We start from the raw sequence: 18828 nt of genomic DNA, 5'->3' as shown, positions 1-18828 counted from the left end.
GAGGTAATCTTGTTTGATTTAAATCTGCTTGGTGTTCTATAACCTTCTTGTAATTAGATATTGATATTTTCCCCTAGGTTTGAGATGTTCTCTGTTATTATCCTTTTGAATAAACTATCCACCCCATCTCTTTCTCTATTCCTTTTTAAGTCAATAACTCTTAGATTTGCCCTTTTGAAGTTGTTTTCCAGATCCTGTTGGTGTACTTCATTATTTTTATTTTTTTTACTTTTCTCTCCTCTGTACATTTTTAAATGGCCTGTCTTCAAGCTCACTAATTCTTTCTTCTGCTTGATCAGTTCTGCTGTTAAAGGATTCTAATGCATTTTTAGCATGCCAATTGCATTTTTCAGCTTCAGAATTTCTGCTTTTTAAAATTATTTGAATCTGTTTGTTAAATTTTTCTGATAGAATTCTGAATTCCTTCTCTGCATTATCCTGCATTTCTTTGTGTTTCCTCAACACAGCTACTTTGAATTCTCATCTGAAAGGTCACATATCTCTGTTTCTCCAGGACTGGTCCCTGGTGCCTTATTTTGTTCATTTGGTGGGGTCATGATTTCCCGGATGGTGTTTATGCTACTAGATGTTTGTCGGTGTCTGGGCATTGAAGAGTTAGGTATATTGTAGTCTTTACAAGTCTGGGCTTCTTGGTACCAGTACTCCTTGAAAAGGCTTTACAGATATCCATGAGGACATGGATGTTTTGATATAAGTTTTATCTGCTTTAGAGGACACCCTAAGCCCACTAATGCTGTGGTTCTTGCAGACTTGTAGAGACACCACCTTGATGGTCTTGGACAATATCCAGAAGAATTCTCTGAATTACTAAGCAGAGACTCTTGTTCTCTTCCCTTGCTTTCCTCAAACAGATGGAGTCTCTCTCCTTCTCAGTTCTGAACTTGAAGTTGGGGATAGGGTGACACAAGAACCCCTGTGACCATCACCACTAGGACTGTGCTGAGTCAGACCTAAAGCCGGCACAGCTCTGGGTCTCACCCAAGGCCTGATGTAACAACCCCTTGGCTACCACTTTTGTTTGCTCAAGGTCCTGGGGTTCTACAATCAGCAGATGGCAGCCCCAGCCAGGCCTGTGTCTTTCCCTTCAGGGTGATGAGTTCCCCTAGGCTCTTACAGAGTTTTAGAGGTGCTGGCCCTGGGAGGGTTGAGAGGTGCTGTTCAAAGGTCAGGGACTGGAGTCAACAACTTTAGAAGTCTACCTGGTATTCTGTTGTTCTGATGCTAAACTGGCGCTCAGATCACAACATACAGTTCTTCTCACTCTTCCGTCCCCTTTTTAAAGGCAGAGGAGCCTCACCCTGTGGCTACCACCACCACAGGCCCATGGGGAATACTGCCAGACTACTGTTGATATTCTCTTAAGGACCAAGGGCTTTTAAGTCACCTTGTGGTAAATGCTGCTTAGTCTGGGACTCACCCTTCTGGTCATTGGGCTCCTCTCTGGCCCAGGGCAGGTCCGGAAATGCCATTCAAGAACCAAGTTCTAGAATCAGGGACCCCAAGAGTCCACTTCATGCTTTGCTCCACTGTGACCAAGCTGGCACTTAAGCTGCAAGACAAATCCCCTTACTTTTCTCTCAGCTTTTCTCAAGCAGAAAAACTCTTGCCATAGCTGCCACAGCTGGAAATGTATTGAGTCTCACCTGAAGTCTGCAAGTCTCACAGTCTCACCCAAGGCCTTTGATGTGTACCTTTGTATCACTGCTGGCATTTAGGCCCAACTGCGCTTCAGTTTGTTGATGATGAATGCTACCAGGGATGGATCCTTCCTTTAAAGGCAGTGGATTCCCTTCTGGCCCAGGATGTGTCTAGGAATGTCATCCAGGAACCAGGCCCTGGAAAAAGGGTCTCATGACTCTAACCAGTGCACTAACTTGTTGTGGCTGGATTGGTATTTAAGATGCAAGACAAAGTCCCACTTACTCTTCCCTCTCCTCTCCTCAAGTGGAAGAAAGGAGTCTCTTTTAGAGCCATGAGCTGTGCTGCCTGGGGTTACTGGAGGGGTGATGATGTCAGCACTCCCTTATCCATCCTGACTGGTGTCTGAGTAGGTTGTGTGACGCCGCCCATTCCACTGGCTCTGGGCCAAGTTCAGCACTAGAACTTGCCTTCAAGTTTCAGTCCTTGTGACCTAGACATCCTTTCAAGTTTATTAAGGTCCCCATAGCACTTTAGCCTGTGGTGGCAAGGCTTGTGGGAACTCAAGTTCTGACCACTGGGATCCACGAGTCCCCTCTGGCTAGTGCTCGTTTAAATGCTCTCTCTGTGGGCAGGCATCAGCTGAGTTGATTTGGTTTTGCTTTCTATTATAACAGGTCATCACTGAGTTCAATGCCTACCAATAGTTTCACTCTTCTCCCCAAGACACAACAATGTTCTCTGTACCAGGCCACTGCCTTGAGAGGGGTGTGGAGGGGGGAGGGGTAGCATTGGCACTTCAAGAGTGTTTTTTCTATCTCTTCAGTGCCTCTTTCAGTGGCATGAAGTTAAAACCAGGTACTGTGTATACTCACCTGATTTTTTGTTCTAATGAAGGTGCTTTTTTGTTAGATAGTTGTTAAATTTGTGTCCTTGGGAAAGGATGATGATCAAGGAAGCCTCTTATTCCACCATCTTGCTTCTAAATACTTACTTTGAGGTTACAAATGGATTCAGAGTGCAATTACTTACCCTAGGAAATAGTTGTCACATTGTAAGTAGTTATAATTTTCAACAAATACTGGAATGGAAGTCAGCATATATAAGTTAATTCCATTCAAAATTTGTGAAAATTTTCTGGAATCTTGCAAAATCAATCATATTCTAAGTTTGAAACTATTAATCCCTTTTAAATCAACACTATATGTGAGAAGTAAATCATATGTTTAAATATTATTCTCAACTTCCTTTGAATTCATTCAAAAGATTATATTGAATATGGATTCACATGGGATTTTTATGTTTTAATGAAGAAAATTTTTATATTTAGTGTTGGAAATTTTAATTTTTAAATTTAAATGTTTTAATTAAAATTTTAAAAATTTTTCTCTCAAGTTCTCAGAAATAGAGTATCTATACAATGGAGATTTTTCTATCTCTGGTTGAAAATAAGTCTATTTATACTGAAATGCTTATGGATTTAAATTTTTCATGTAGTTTGCTTAATTGCTCATCATATATGACAGTGCATTTTTCTGACTATATTGATTAAATGAAGTTGTTTTTCACCCTAGTATTATTTCTTGTCTTATTTGTTAGAAATTCTACCAATATGCAGTGATTTCAATGAATGTTGTTGTTGTGTTCATAAACATTCACAGAAAGACAGAGATGCTTGCCATGCACAAGTGAGGCAGAAAGTAGTGAAATTCCTAATAGCTAAACAAAAATATTTATTCATCACTTAAGAGTACAAACATGAAAGAAAACTAACTTATACACCTATCTGCTAGGCACTACTAGACTTTTTATATGTATCAACTACCGATTGGGCCTTAATTCTTATACATTTCCTCAGCAGAAATCTCATATCTTGAAATCCTGAGTATCTTGTCCAAATTCATTCAGCTCTTCTGGATAGAGGTAGACTTTGAGTCAATATTGTCTTTTCTTCACATCCTTGGGAGTTTAGAAAAAAGATAATTTTTGTTTCATTAATCTTTTTTATTCTTTTATTGTCAAATTCATTTATTTTGCTCCAATCTTATTTCTTTTCTTCTAATAATTTTTGGTTTGATTTTCTGTTGCTTTTCTAGGTCTTTAAGATGCATCATTAAGTTGTTTCCTTTTAATTCCTTCATTCACTCAATGGTTGTTTAGGACCACATTGTTTCATTTTCATTTGTTCGTATAGTTTCCAAAGTTCCTCTTTTTACTGATTTCTAGTCTTATTCCATTGTGGTCAGAATATATACTTAATATGATTTCTTTAAAAAAAATTGAGACTTGTTTTTTGGCCTAACATGTGGTCTAAGCTGAGAATGTTCCATGTGTTGAGGAGAAGAATATGTATTCTGCAAGCTGTTAGATAAAATATTCTGTAAATGTCTATTAAGTCCTTTTGATCTACAGTGCAGTTGAATCTGATACTTCTTTGCTAATTTTATGTTTAGATGGTGTGTCCAATTCTGTGGGTAGGGCGTTGAAGTCCCAGCTATTATTATATCTGTCTTTAGCTTGAATGATATCTTCTTTGTTGCTTCTAATGTTCCAGCATTGGGTGCATATATATTTACAATTGTTTTATCCTCTTGATGAATTAACCCTTTTCTCATTAAATAATAGCCTTCTTTGTCTCTGTTTATAGATTTTGTCTTCAAATGTATTTTATCTGATGTAAATATAGCTACTCCTGCTTTTATTGGATCCTATTTCATAAAATATCTTTTTCCATTTCTTAAATTTTAGTCTATGTGTATCTTTACAGGTGCAGTGAATTTCTCATAGGCAGCATATGGTTGGGCTTTGGGTTTTTTTTTTATTATTTATTCAGTCACATCTTTTTCTGGAAGAATTTAGACTATTTATACTCAATTTTATTATTAATAGTAAGAATTACACGGTTATTTTATTATTTGTTTTTTGGGGGTTTTTTTGGTCCTCTCATTTTTATTTATTTATTCTTATTTTGCTTTGTGTAAAAGTGATTTTTCTCAGGTGACATGTTTACATTTCTTGCTTTTATTTTTTTCATATCCTTTATAGGTATTTTTGGATGTTACCAGGAGGCTTGCAAGTAACATTCTATAACCAATTATTTCAAACTCATGACAAATTAACTGTGATTACAAACAAAAAACAAAAAGAAAAATAATTCGTCTTAAATTCCATTTCCCCCACCTTTTGACTTTTTGTTATCTCTATTTATATCTTTTTATCTAGTCTATCTCTTTAAAAGTTGTTGTAGTTTTTTTTTAATTGATTTGTCTTTTAGTCTTCCCACTACAGATATACGTAGTTTTACATATTACAATTACAGTGTTAGAGAATTCTGTATTTCTATGTGTTACTATTACCTGTGAGTTTTATACCTTCAGATGATTTATTGTTGCTTGTTAATGTACTTTTTGTTTAGATTGAAGAACTCCTTTTAAAATTTCTTATAAGACAGGTCTGGCATTGATAAAATATTTTAGCTTTTGTTTGTCTAGGAAAGGGTTTATTTCTCCTTCATGTTTGAATGATAATTTAATGAACATAATATTCTAAGTTGGAATTTTTTTTCATCACTTTAAATATTCCATCCCACTCCTTTCTAGTCTGTAAGCTTTCCTATGAGAGGCTTGATGCCAGATGTATCAAAGCTCTTCTATATTTTATTTGCTTCTTTTCTCTTGCTGTTTTTAAGGTCTTTGCTTTATCCTAGATCTTTGAGAATTTGATTGTCATCTGCCTTAAGGTAGTCTTATTTAGGATGAATCTTTTGAGGTTCCTTAACCTTGTTGTACCTAGATATTCATGTCTTTCTCTAAGTTTGAAAAGTTTTCGCTATTATTTTTTAAATAAACTTTCTACCCCATCTCTCTCTCTACATCATCTTTAAGGCCAGTAACTCTTAGATTTATCCTTTTGTGGCTATGTTCTTAATCTTATAGGCATGCTTAAGGAAAAATAATTTTATATAAGAAAAAGTGTTGTATGGTCAGTTTTGCTTTGCTTAGGAAAACAAAAACTGAGATAAAATTTTAAAATTAAGGTTATTACATCCATGTATTTTCCTGCATGTGCTTTTAAGCCAATTTAACATTGAGTTACAGGGCTTTAACTCCTGGGTCTAAAAAGGAAACAGAGTCCTGCTAAATCTTAAACACTGACAGCAATTAAAGCCTCATCTTCAGGCTCTGTAGAAGATGCCAGTCAAAATAAACTGCATTCCTGAGACACAAGGCAAAATAATTTAAGCTATTTAATTCCTCAAGGCCCAGGCCAGGGACTATTGCAGAGGAAGTGGGAGCATACGATTGTAAGAACCGATTTTGAAAGATAAAATAAGTTCCATTTCTCTGTAAACCAATCATTAGTACAGAAGGCACACTGATGCAAAACCAGTATATGGACTCCCATGTCAGATGAACAAGGTTTTCTTGCAGCACTAACCAACTCCTTAATAAAGGTTATAACAGGCTTATGGAAGTTATATTTTATAATCAAAATTAAATTTTATTGGTTGTTTAGAAAATTTTGAAAAACAAATGTAATTGGCTTCATGCGGTTTTTAATTAGAATTTTTAGTTAGAAAATTAAGCCTTCTTGCTCAAAGAATGAAAGTTTTCACTTTTTTGGAAATCCTTGAATATCACTTTGATTAAATTACTTTACAATGACCTGTAATCTTATTTTGTAATATCCAGTGTTTAAAACCTTTTATATTTGACAAACTTTCCAAAATAAAATTATAAATTATGTATTTTTGTAACCTAATTAATCTTTTAAGACATTAGGTTCCTTAAAGTCCAAAAAAATGACATAGTTTGGCTTACTGGGTATAAAAATTATACAGGAAGCATTGTCAAATATGAAATGGTGTTTGGTTTTCTTTGGGCTGTATTTGTATAAATATGTTATTAGTATGTGTTCCAAAATTTATGGGAAACTCCTGTAATTCTGATGTAACTTAGTGTACATTATCAGTAATAATCATAATTATTATGTTAAAATTATTGTGAACCACAAAGGTAACAAATTTCCTTGTCAATTGTGTCTTTTGACTATGGCTACCTTACAACTTTTTTTATCCATGGACAATTATTCTTGGAGTTCTCTTGACATGATTGTCTTGCTTTGGTCCTCTTTAGAAGGTAGTTTTATAATCAGCTATAAAACTCCAACAGGTGCTCTTAAATGCAGGTTTCTGATGACTTTGGAGATTGTGACATCAGAATAGAGGAAAAACTGTCGGGACTTATGGAGAACTAAAATGTTCACGGGTGGGGGTGGGGGGCTTGCTTTGAGCTGTATCAGCCTTACTGGATGGAACTAATGTACTCTTACATATTGATTGCTGTCTTATGTCTCCCTAAAATATATAAAACCAAGCTGTGCCCCGACCATCTTGGGTACATGTCATCAGAATTTCCTGAGGCTGTGTCACGGGTGCATCCTCAACCTTGGAAAAATAAACTTTCTAAATTAACTGAGACCTGTCTCACATTTTGGGGGTTTGCAGGTAAGATAAGGGAGCATCCGCTGGGTTACCAGGAAACATCTCTTGCTCTCTTCTCTCTATTTTCTGCAATCAGAAGGAGTACCTCTTCACACTGGGCTACCTAGAGTTGGAGGAGGGGTGATGGGTGCACCCTTGTGGCCAGCACACTGGCACTGTGCAGGGTTGCACCTGGGTCTGCAACCACTACTACCTGCCTTCAGCTGATATTTATTCAAGGCTCTAGACCACATTAGTCAGCAGGTGGTGAATTCCGCCAGGACTGGGTTCATCCCATCAGGACAGTGAATTTTCTTCTGGCCTAGGGTGGGTCTAGAAATGTCATTCAGGAGCAGAGCCCTAGAAATCACGGCTTCCGGAATCTGCCTGGTGCTTTATTTCACTGGAGCTGAGCTGCTATCCATGTTGTAGGCCATAGTCCTCCACATCTTTTCCTCTCCATCCGCCAAGCAGGAGTCTGTCTTGGAACCTGCACTTTCTGGAGTCGGGGAGAGGTAGTACAGGTGAGCCCTTGACCACTACAGCTAGTGTCACACTTGGTTACACCATATGTCCACTGCCTCCAAGACAAGTCTATCACCAGAGCTTACCCTAAACTGTAGATCTTGTGGCCTGACTAGCACTCAAATTTTTCTAGACTTCAGACCACCATAGCAAGCACATGGTGAAGCCCAAACTTAAGTTTTTACCGCTGAAGCAGGGAATCTCCCTCTAGTTCCGGGCTTGTCAGAATGCTTCTTCTGTGTGAGCTGGCAGAATTCTGCCCTGTGCTGTGTTCCACTATGACAGGGCAGCACTGAATTCCAGTGCAAAGTTCCACAATCACTTCCCTCTCCCTCCCCCAAGCACACAGATTCTCTCTCCCATGCTATGCTGCCTGCCGTTGAGGGAGGGGTGGTATAGACAATGCAGGTCTTTACTTCCTAAGTTCTTCAGTGCCTCCTTTCTTAATACTATGTTTAAACCAGGTACTGAGGTCACTCCCTCAATTTTTTGTTCCTATGAAGGTACTTCCTTGTGTGGATAGTTGTTTAATTTAGTGTTCGTGTGGAGAGACAGTTACTGGAGGACTCTATTTGGTCATCTTGCTCTACCTCCTTCTACTTTTAGTTTATTGATTGTGTAGCTCAAATCATTCTAGCTTTGGCCACTGAAGCTATTTCCCTCGCCTCCTGTGTGCTTTTGACAAACACTCATAATTGTGTATATGGGATGTGTTTTTGTTGATTTATTTTTAGCACTTTTTTATTGACTGCTAGTATATCTCGTATATTTCCTGCAGTATTCCCATAATCAGTAATTTCTTTGAGAAGCCCTGGATTTTTGTAATTGGAGGATGGTACTAGAAACCAGATCTGGGTGATAGATGTGCTGACTCCTCCTACAGTATGATTGCTCCTAGATGCTCTCAGCTGGCAGAGTGAACATATGTGTCTTCTTGCTGCTCCACATTCTTGACAATAATTGATATTTAATTTTTTATTGTAACCATTCTAAGTATCTACTTATTGTTTTAATTTGCAATTACCTAATGAAAAATAATGTTGAACATCTTTTCATGTTCTTATTTGCCTTCTTTATACCTTCTTTGGTCAGATATTTGTTGAGATCTTTTACCCTTTTTTAAATTGGATTGTTTCTTTGCTTATTGTTGAACTTTATATTATGTATACAAACCCTTCATCAGAAATGTGTTTGTTAAAGTTTACATAGAGTCTGTGGCTTATCTTTTGATACTCATAAAAGTGTCTTTCTCAGATAAGATGTCTTAAATTTTAATATAACTTAAACTTACCCATTTTTTTCTTTTTTCTTTTTTCTTTTTTTTTTGAGACGGAGTCTCGCTCTGTCACCCAGGCTGGAGTGCAGTGGCCGGATCTCAGCTCACTGCAAGTTCCGCCTCCTGGGTTTACGCCATTCTCCTGTCTCAGCCTCCTGAGTAGCTGGGACTACAGGCACCCATCACCTCGCCCGGCTAGTTTTTTGTATTTTTTAGTAGAGACGGGGTTTCACCGGGTTAGCCAGGATGGTCTCGATCTCCTGACCTTGTGATCCGCCCGTCTCGGCCTCCCAAAGTGCTGGGATTACACGCTTGAGCCACCGCGCCCGGCCTCTTTTTTCCTTTTATAGATTATGCTGTTGGTGTTGTATCTAAAATTCATGAGCATACTGAAGGGCACCTAAATTTTCCCCTATGTTTTCTTCTGGAAGTTTTATAGTCCTAGTTTTACATTTTAGACTTATAATCCACTTTGAGTCAGCACTTGTGAAATATGTATGGTGTATGTCTAGGCTTATGTTATTTGAATATGAACATCCAAGTGTTCCAGCACTATTTGTGTAAAGATCACCCTTTATTGAAATGCCTTTGTTAGTCTGTCAAAGATTAGTTGACTATAAGTATGTGGGCCTATTATGGTCTGTCTATTCTGTTATCTTAAACTTGTGTATATTCTTTTAATAATACCATGCTGTATTGATTACCTTAGCTCTATAGAAGTCTTGAGATCAGGTAGTGTGAGTGTTCCAACCTTGTTCTTCTTCAGTGTTGTGTTGGCTATGCTAGTCTTTTGTTTTCTCATATAAACTTTAGAATAATATTTTTAATTATGAATAATGCTACTCTGAACATTTGTGTAGAATTTTGTGTATGAGCGAGTGTTTTCATTTCCCTTGGGTATATACTAGAAGTAAATTGCTGGGTCATATGTCCACTCAGTTTACTTCTTGAGGAAATGTTTGACTGCTTTCCAAAGTAGCTGCAGTGTTGTATATTCCCAATAGCAATATATGATTCTTCCAATTTTGCCACATCTTTGACATCTGTTATTGTCTTTCTTATTATAGCCATTAGAGTTTATGTAAGTGGTATCTCATTGTGGTTTTGATTTGCATTTCCTTGATGGCTAATAATGTTGAGCATCTTGTCATGCACTAGTAGCTATTCACACCTCTTCTTTGGCAAAACAATTACTCAGATCCTTTGACATTTTTATAAAGGAGTAACTTGTGATTTTATTATTAAGTGGTAAGAGTTGTTTATTCATTATAGGTATAATTCCCTTATCAAACATATGAATTTCATATATTTTATCCTATTCCATTGGTTGTCTTTTATTTTCTTGATGGCATTCTCTGAGATAAAATTTCTAATTTTGATGAAGTCTAGTCCATTTTTGATATGTCACTTATGTTCTTGGTGTCATATTTAAGAAAATGTTGCAAAATCCAAGGCCACAGATATTTATATCTGTGTTTCTTCTAACACATGATAGTTTTAGCTTTTACACTTAGGAATTTTACTCCATTTTAAATTTGATTTTTGTGTGTTCACAAATAAGGGTCCAAACTCATTTTTTACATGTAGATTCCCTCCTGTTCCACACAATTAGCTGAGGAGACTATTCTTTCCCCACAGATTTATACTTCCATCCTTACACCAGTGCCAAACTGTTTTGGTTATTATAGATGTTTATTCATTTTGAAATCAGGAAATGTGAATCCCCTAGCATTATTTTTATTATTAAAGAAATAGACTCATAGACCAATGGAAAAGAATAGAAGCCTACAGATAAGACCATGCATATATATATAATCAAAAATCTTCACACGGGCATGAAGAATATGCACTGGGGAAAGGATAATCTATACAATGATCAGTGCTTGGAAAAGTAGATATGCACATGCAAAAGAATAAAATTGGACTCTTAGGTTACATCATACACAAAAATCAGCCCAAAATGGATTAAAGACTTACATGTAAAACCTGAAACTGTAAAACTCCTTAAACATAACAAATAAGCTCCTTGATTATTTTTAAAAATCACACCAAAATCTCTAGCAAGAAAATAAAGTGAACAAACAGAACACATCAAACTAAAAACTGTCTGTACAGCACAAAAAAAAAAAAAAAGGAAAAAAAGAAAAAGAAAAGATTAACAAAATGAAAAGGCAAACTACCAAGTGGAAGAAAATACTTGCCTACCATGATTCAGCAAGAGATTGTCGAAAATATATATGTAATTATACGAGTCAATGGGAAATAAACAAGCCAATTTAAAAATAGGAAAATGACCTTCAAAGATATTTTTCCAAAGAGGACATACAAATGTCCACCAGGTGTATGAAAAGGTGCTCGTGCAGGGGGTGGTGGCTCACACCTATAATCCCAACACTTTGGGAGGTCAAGTGGGGAGCATTACTTGAGGCTAGGAGTTCAAGATCATCCTGGACAACATGGTGAGACCCCATCTCTACAATAAATTTTAAAAATTAGTGCGTGTGGTTGGATGTGCCTGTAGTTCCAGCTACTCAAGCTATTCAATAGCCTGAGACAGGAGGATCCCTTGAGTCCAGGAGTTTGAGGCTTCAATGAGTTGTAATTACACCACTTTGCTTCAACCTGGGTGACAGAGCAAGAGCCTATTTCAAAAAGAAAAAGAAGAAAGAAAGAGAAGAAAGAAGAAGAAAGAAAGAAAAGAGAAAAAAGAAAGAAAAGAAAGAAAAGAAAGGAAGGAAGGAAGGAAGGAAGGAAGGAGGAAGGAAGGAAGGAAGGAAAGAAAGAAAGAAGAAAGAAAGAAAGAAAGAAAGAAAGAAAGAAAGAAAGAAAGAAAGAAAAGGAAGGAAGGAAGGAAGGAAGGAAGGAAGGGAATAAAGGAGGAAAAAGGAAAGGCAGGGAAAGGGGAACGGGAAGGGAAGGGAAAAGAAAGGAAAGGGAAGGGGGAAGGGAAGGGTGGTCTGTCAATATCACTAACTGTCAATGAAATGCAAATCAAAACCACAGTGAGACATCACCTAACACCTGTTAAAATTGCTATTATAAAAAAGACAAAAGATAACAAGTGTTGATGAAGATGAGGAGAAAGGAGAACCTTTGCACAGGGTTAGTGAAAATAAAAATCGGTACAGCCATTATGTAAAACAGTAAAAATTTCCTTACAACATTACAAATAGAACTACCGAATGACCCAGTAATCCCACTTCTGGGTATTTATTCAAAGGAAATAAAATTAAAATCGTAAAGAAATACCTGCATTCTCATGGTCAAAAGGAAGGGGAGGGGAGGGGAGGGGAGGAGAGGCGTGGGGAGGGGAGAGGAGGTGTGGGGAGGGGAGGGGAAGGAGAAAGGAAGGGGAGGGGGAGGAGGGGAAGAGGAGGGGAGGAGAGGAAAGGGAGGGGAGCAGAGGAAGGGGAGGAGAGAGGAAGGGGAGGGGAGGAGAGGAAGAGGAGGGGAGCAGAGGAGAGGAGGAGAGGGAGGGGAGGGGAGGAGAGGGGAGGGAAGGGGACAAGGAAAGAAAGGGAAGGGGAAAGGGAAAGAAAGCAAGGAGGAAAGGGGAAAGGAATAGAAAAGAAAGGGGGAAAGAAAAAGGAAAGGAGGAAAGAAAAGAGAAAGAAAAGAGAAAAAAGAAAAGAAAAGAAAAGGTGCTCAATATGACCTCCCCTTCTTCATTATCAGTCCTCTTGCTCCAGTCCAGACAGGTTGCATTCTAGACCCAATGCTCAGCCTTCCAGCAGAGACTTCCCTTTTGCTGATTTCCCTGTTAGATATTCTGTTCCCAAACTCTCCACCTTCCTCTTCATGGTTCATTCCATCATTTTACTAAGAAATCTTGACGGGCTCTTTGGGAGTCTTTATTTACACACGATTTATATTTTAATTTGTGTGGAAATCTAAATTTGAAATAATTTTTCTTCTGCACTCTGAAGGCACTTTCCTAGTCTAGCATGATGTGTTGCTTTTGAGAAATTGCATGTTATTCTCATTCCCATTTCTTGATTATCTCTCTGGAAACATTAAGGAGATTTTCTTTATCCCAGGCTTAATGGCATCTCAGAATGAATATCTTTGGCATTTAAAAAATTAATTTTTCTAGATTGTGTTGGATTCCTTGCATCTGTCCTCCTTCCCTGCCTAACTCTACTTTTTCCTGTTTTGTCTTTACTTTTTTTACTCTTTCTTTCCTTTTCCATGTCTTTCCTTTTCCTCTTTTTCTCCTGTCTTTCTCTCTTACTCTTTACAAATTCACAGTTTTATTTTCTCAATGAATATAAACCTGAGAGCACCAAATAGATACAATCCACATTAAAAAGCAGAATAAATAAACCTGTCAGGTTTCAGAATAATAAGTGTTGCCTAATAGCCTATGAAGATTATTAATATTTTCAAAATTATCACTATGAATGCATAGATTTTAACACACATTATCAACTTAATAAACTATAATTATTATTCTTTGACTGATAGGAGCTCAAATCCGAAATACCATGTTGGTTTCTCAGTCCTTCTGATATGACCTTAGTAGTCTCTGATAGATTTCTTGTTGTCTGGTGCAGATGTCAAGGCTGACAAAGTGAGACTCTGTCTCAAAAAAAAAAAGAAAAAATGTCTTGGCTACTCATGTGTATTTTTTTTCTGCCTCACAATGGGATATTAGATATTTTTGCAGGGGCCAATAGGTAATAATTTTCACAGTTTTCTGGTTTGCAATTTCTGTTTCTTTTTTTTTTAAAAAGAAACAAACATTCCAAACACAAATATATACACTCTTATTTCCCCTTCTTTTTTACTCATAAGACTCTTGTGTGTGTGTGTGTGTGTGTGTGTGTGCATCCAAACATATATTGTGCCTTGATTTTGGTTTTTGCTCTTTATTTTTATTTTTTACTTTACAACATAACCTGTAAATTGTTACATATCAGTATGTATTAATATTTTCCTTTTTAACATTCACATAGTACTCCACAGTGCATTTATTCAAGTGTTTTTATATCCATAGATACAGAGGTTCTTTTCAATACTTTATCTGATACATCTCAATCATCACTTTATTTGTAACTTTTTGACTCTCCTTTGTTTTAGCCACATCTCTTGTACAAAGTATACAGCTGTACAAGGGTTTTTTTCTTTCCAAGCAAGTCTGAAAATATCTTTCTTGTAATAGTTTAGTTGAATTCATTTTTATTAACTTCAGTGACTGACATGTTTGGTCCAAATTCTATCATATTATCTCATTTAATATTTATCAATGATGTTATATTTACTGTTTATTTGTATCTTGTTTTATATGATTTTTATTTCTCCTAGTATTTCAGACAGTTGATATTTTTGTTTTAGCTATCTTTATATTAACACCTTTATTACATACTCAGTCTTCTGTGTCTGCACTTATAATGCTATTTTTGGTGTCTCTGCTTTGAATAATATTTTTAACTACCACTAGTACTTATATGATAATCACTGAGATTGTTCTATTTTAGCTTCCTCTCTTTACCTCTTTTTATTTTGTTTTTACTTTTCATTTACTTTTTTATTATGATGAATGACTTACAGAGTTTTAAGATTTACAGAGGAGTCACAAAGATGGTATGGAGAGCTTTTATTTAGACTTCATCCAAGTTCCTTAATTTGAACATCTTATATAATCATGACACATTTATCAAAATTAAGATGTTAATATTGTTGTAGTACCATTAACTAAAATACAGGCTTTATTTTGAACTTGAGATTTTTCCACTAAAGTCATTTTCCTATTTTGGGATCATATTAGGAAGCCAAAGTTGTCAACTCTTCTTGAATTCCTCCAAACTATGACAGTTTCTCTGTCTTTTCTTGTCATTCATGCCTTTAACACTTTTGAAGAGTACTGGCTACATATTTCATACACTGTCCTTTAGTTTTGGTTTGTCTGATATTTGTTCATGATTAGTCTTTCACTGGGGATTTAGGGGAAGAATATCACAGAATGGAAGTGTCTTTCTCACTGTACCATATCAGAGGGTACATGATATCAACATGATTTATTACCGGTGTTGTTAGCCTGTATCACTTGGTTAAAGAAGGGTCTGCTACTTCATTCATTACATATAAGACACTAATTCCAGGCTGCACTCAAGGAGATAGGAACTATGCTCTATCACCTAGAAATAGAACTATCAAATAATTTGTGAAAAAATTATAACAGCACATCAATATTTAATGAACGTATTGGGGAGATACATTGAAACTATATAGATATCCTGTTTCTCAAAATTTTTTCCACTGGCTGATCTTGTTTGCAATAATTATAACTGTGATGCTCTAATGCTATTTTCCATTTCCATATGTATACATTGGAAAGTATAGCTTTGCTAGGTGTAAAACTCTTGGCACACACATTGTGTTTGAGTTCATTGAAAATATCGATCCGCAGTTATCTTACTTTGCATGTTACTGTTAGGAAGTCGGATACCAATTTGATTTTCTTTCCTTGGAAGTGAGTTTGTATTTCCATGTGAAGGTGCAGATGATTTTTCTTTATCTCAAAGTCTAACACTTTTGTTAGGATATATATTTGAGCTCACTGTTCTGGATGATTTATGACAAGTGTATTTCAATAGGCAGATTCACGTCTTCTGTTATTTCCCAAAGTTTCTTAGATTACCATTTAAAATATTATTTCTTCTCCATTTTCTTCTTTTTTGGAAACTCCAGTTTTATGTGTTGTGTATTACCTTTGCTAATCTCATAGGCTGATCAGGTTGACTTTAATTATTTTTACTACTTTTTGTGTTTATTTTTATTCCCCTAGTAGTTTTATTTTCTCTCTTCAACAACCCTTACATAAATTGTAGAATCTCTTACTCCTTGAAAATCTTAAAATTTAGTATTAGTTTTTTAAATAATTGCATCTGTTTCTCCAACTGATCCTTTACATTTAGCCAGTTCTCACTTTATATATTTCTTCTTGTCCATCTCTGTTCTAATTTTTTAAATTACATAAAAGATTATTTTACATATCAGGAAGTACATGCTTAAGTACAATGAATTCAGTTCATGGCATTTGTCAGTTTTTCTCTCTATGGTTAGATTCTTTAAAAAAATTTTATCAAATGGAATACTTTGATTTTTATTTTCTATTTTAATATTATTTTTGTGTGGATGTAGTCTGTTATTTTTCTGTTTGTTTTGATATGCCTTTTTTCTTAGGATCATAGTGATAGCTTATTCTATCAGGGATAAGGGAATAATATATTTTGAAAGCCATTAATTTGGGACAGTATCTTTTGCCGGTACAGCGACTTGATATATTTTAATATATGGATTATATATGAGGGTTATAAATTTGCATCTTCTGATCTTGCAATTTTCTCTTTTGGGTGTAGCAAATTGTTTAATCTGCAGACTCTCTGAAACAGACTCTGAGATGGAGATGTACATGTAAAAACTTGTTGAGGACTATCCTCAGCCTTATATTTATTAAGGAAAAAATAGTTCAATGTAGTCACAACAAAAGCCTTAGCCGCTACTGCGGGGAAGTGAGGATTTTGGATGTCCCTTCAGAGACCCTTTGCATTAGGGGTAGGAGTTCTGGAATTTATACCTCCCATGAATAGTCATTGGTTGCAAGCTGTCCCCAAGGAAGAGATGCAACTTTGATAAGACAGCTCTCTTCAGCTCAGGCTGTTTCCCAGCAAGGGACTCGGTTGACAACTGTTAACTACTAACGCTCTTATGACATTTTTCTATGAGCAGACTAACATCTTATGAAACTTGCTCCCGTCATCTTCTATTATCTGCTTCAGTGCTGTAATCAATTTAACCTTGTTACCCTGTTACCCTTTTCTGACAATGATGAAGACCATAATTGTATAAATATGGTATTGCAGTTGTTGACCTCTTGCATTGATTTACAAGACATTTTATCAAACAATCCTGCGTTAATCCATAAACAAAATATGGATCTTATGCCAAAAATGCAAAAGGAAAATACCAAGCAGGGTATGCTGTGACAACTCAACATGAACTAATAGAAAATGTAACTGTCTCCCCACTTTAAATCAGCCCAAACAGCAGAGCTGTAAGTTCTCACTTGGGCCTGTCAAATATCTAAGAGCAAATCAGTCACCATTTCTACAGATAGGAGATATAGTTTGGTGTGGTTTATAAGTTTAGTATACTATGAAAAGAAAGAGGGTTTCTCACCTCTGGTGGAACCTCCATCAAAAATGCACGGCAAGTAGATCAGTGTCTTTCTGCTATTTTGCTGCCTTCATAAATGGCTATTATTAAAATGGAAGGCCACACCCATAAAACTGAACCTGAATAAGGAGAAAATGTCCTAGAAGTCTTTCATACTAAATAAACTAGTACTGATACCACTGAGATGTTTGAATGAAAAGCAATTCGAATGAACTCCACAAAATGATCCAAATTCTATGATAATTTCTTTAATAAACAATGCTATGAACCTGAATCAGCAAAACAAACAAAACTGGCTCTTAAAAGGAAGAAATTTAAATATTATATAGGAACTCACTGAGAGCCTGAACCACTGCTTCGTTCTCCCAAAGTCTTTAAAACTACTGCTATTAAAAGCTCTATACTCCTTAACTCTCCATAGTGTGGAGAAAATGGTCCAAATTGTGAAAAGAGTATTGGTGAGGTGATAATAGCTTTTGGATTGAAAAATTGGTTTATAACCAAAGTCCAGTTACAGATGGAACATCTCTACCCCCCACTAGACCCGTGCAACATCTACAGATGGATTTCATGCAGTTGACACTCTCAATGGTTTATCAATACAGTCTTTTAATTGTATTTTGTTCTCAGGATGAGTTGAGCCTTTCCATGCAGAAAGACCAGCTCCATAACAGTAGCAAATTAAATTACTATGGGGAATACATAGCCTTTATGGAGCATTCCTGGAGAAATTTCCAGCAATAAGGGCACTCTTTTTCTGGAAAAATTATTAAACAATGAAATAAAGTTTTACAAGTACGATGGCACTACCATTGTCCTTATCATCCCTAGTCTTCTGGAAAAATTGAATGAAAAAATTATATCTTAAATCTAAGTTGCCTAAACTAACAAAATAATCTGGATTGCCTTGGCCAAAACTTTTACCACTGGCCTTAGTTGCAATCAGATCTGTACTGAAAAGCACATGCTAACAGCTTATACAATAGTAACAGGAAGACCTATGCCCTTAGTTATAGAACCTTATGTGTCTCTTATACTTCTAAACTCTGTATGAGTAGGTATTGCAACATCTTGATGCATTATGGCCAAGAACATTTCCACCAAGTAAAGGAAGCTTTCTGTGACCATTGACTGATGACCAGGCCTTCCACAATATAGAATCTGAAGACTGGGTCTTTTACAAATGATACCAAATAAAGACTGCTCTTGAGTCTCATTGGAATGAACCATAACAAGTTCTTATCATCACTCATACTTCGGTAAAGCTTCAGAACCTCAAGACTTGGGTTCCAGTCTCTCGACTCAAAAGGGTTCCTTGAGATTGTTGGAACTGTATGCCGCCTGGAGATCTCAACGTAAAACTGACCCGAAAGAAGATGGCATCTTTGAGGTGAACAGATTTTTAAAGATCATGGATCAAAAACCTCTTCCCTAGCCCCTCGTGAAGCTCAGTCTCCTTGTCTCTTTTGCTTCTCGCTTCTTTCCATGTGTACATTGCAAAATAATGCTATAATTGGAATTTTATAGTTCATAGCAGAGATTTTAACTGAATGTTGTGTTTGCCATGCCAAATCCAAATCAAAACACGAGGAAAAGAATGTTCTAGTCCATTCTGTAACTGATTTTACCAGAATCCCAAATTTGACCATCTGTTTAGATTGCACTGCTGATCTACTTTATAGAGTTCAAGACACATTAAGTCTTTTTA

The sequence above is a fragment of the Trachypithecus francoisi genome, unplaced genomic scaffold (genome assembly GCF_009764315.1).
Source record: "Trachypithecus francoisi isolate TF-2019V2 unplaced genomic scaffold, Tfra_2.0 Lachesis_group0, whole genome shotgun sequence".
Lineage (NCBI taxonomy): Eukaryota > Metazoa > Chordata > Mammalia > Primates > Cercopithecidae > Trachypithecus > Trachypithecus francoisi.
Note: the sequence above shows the minus strand (reverse complement) of the source record.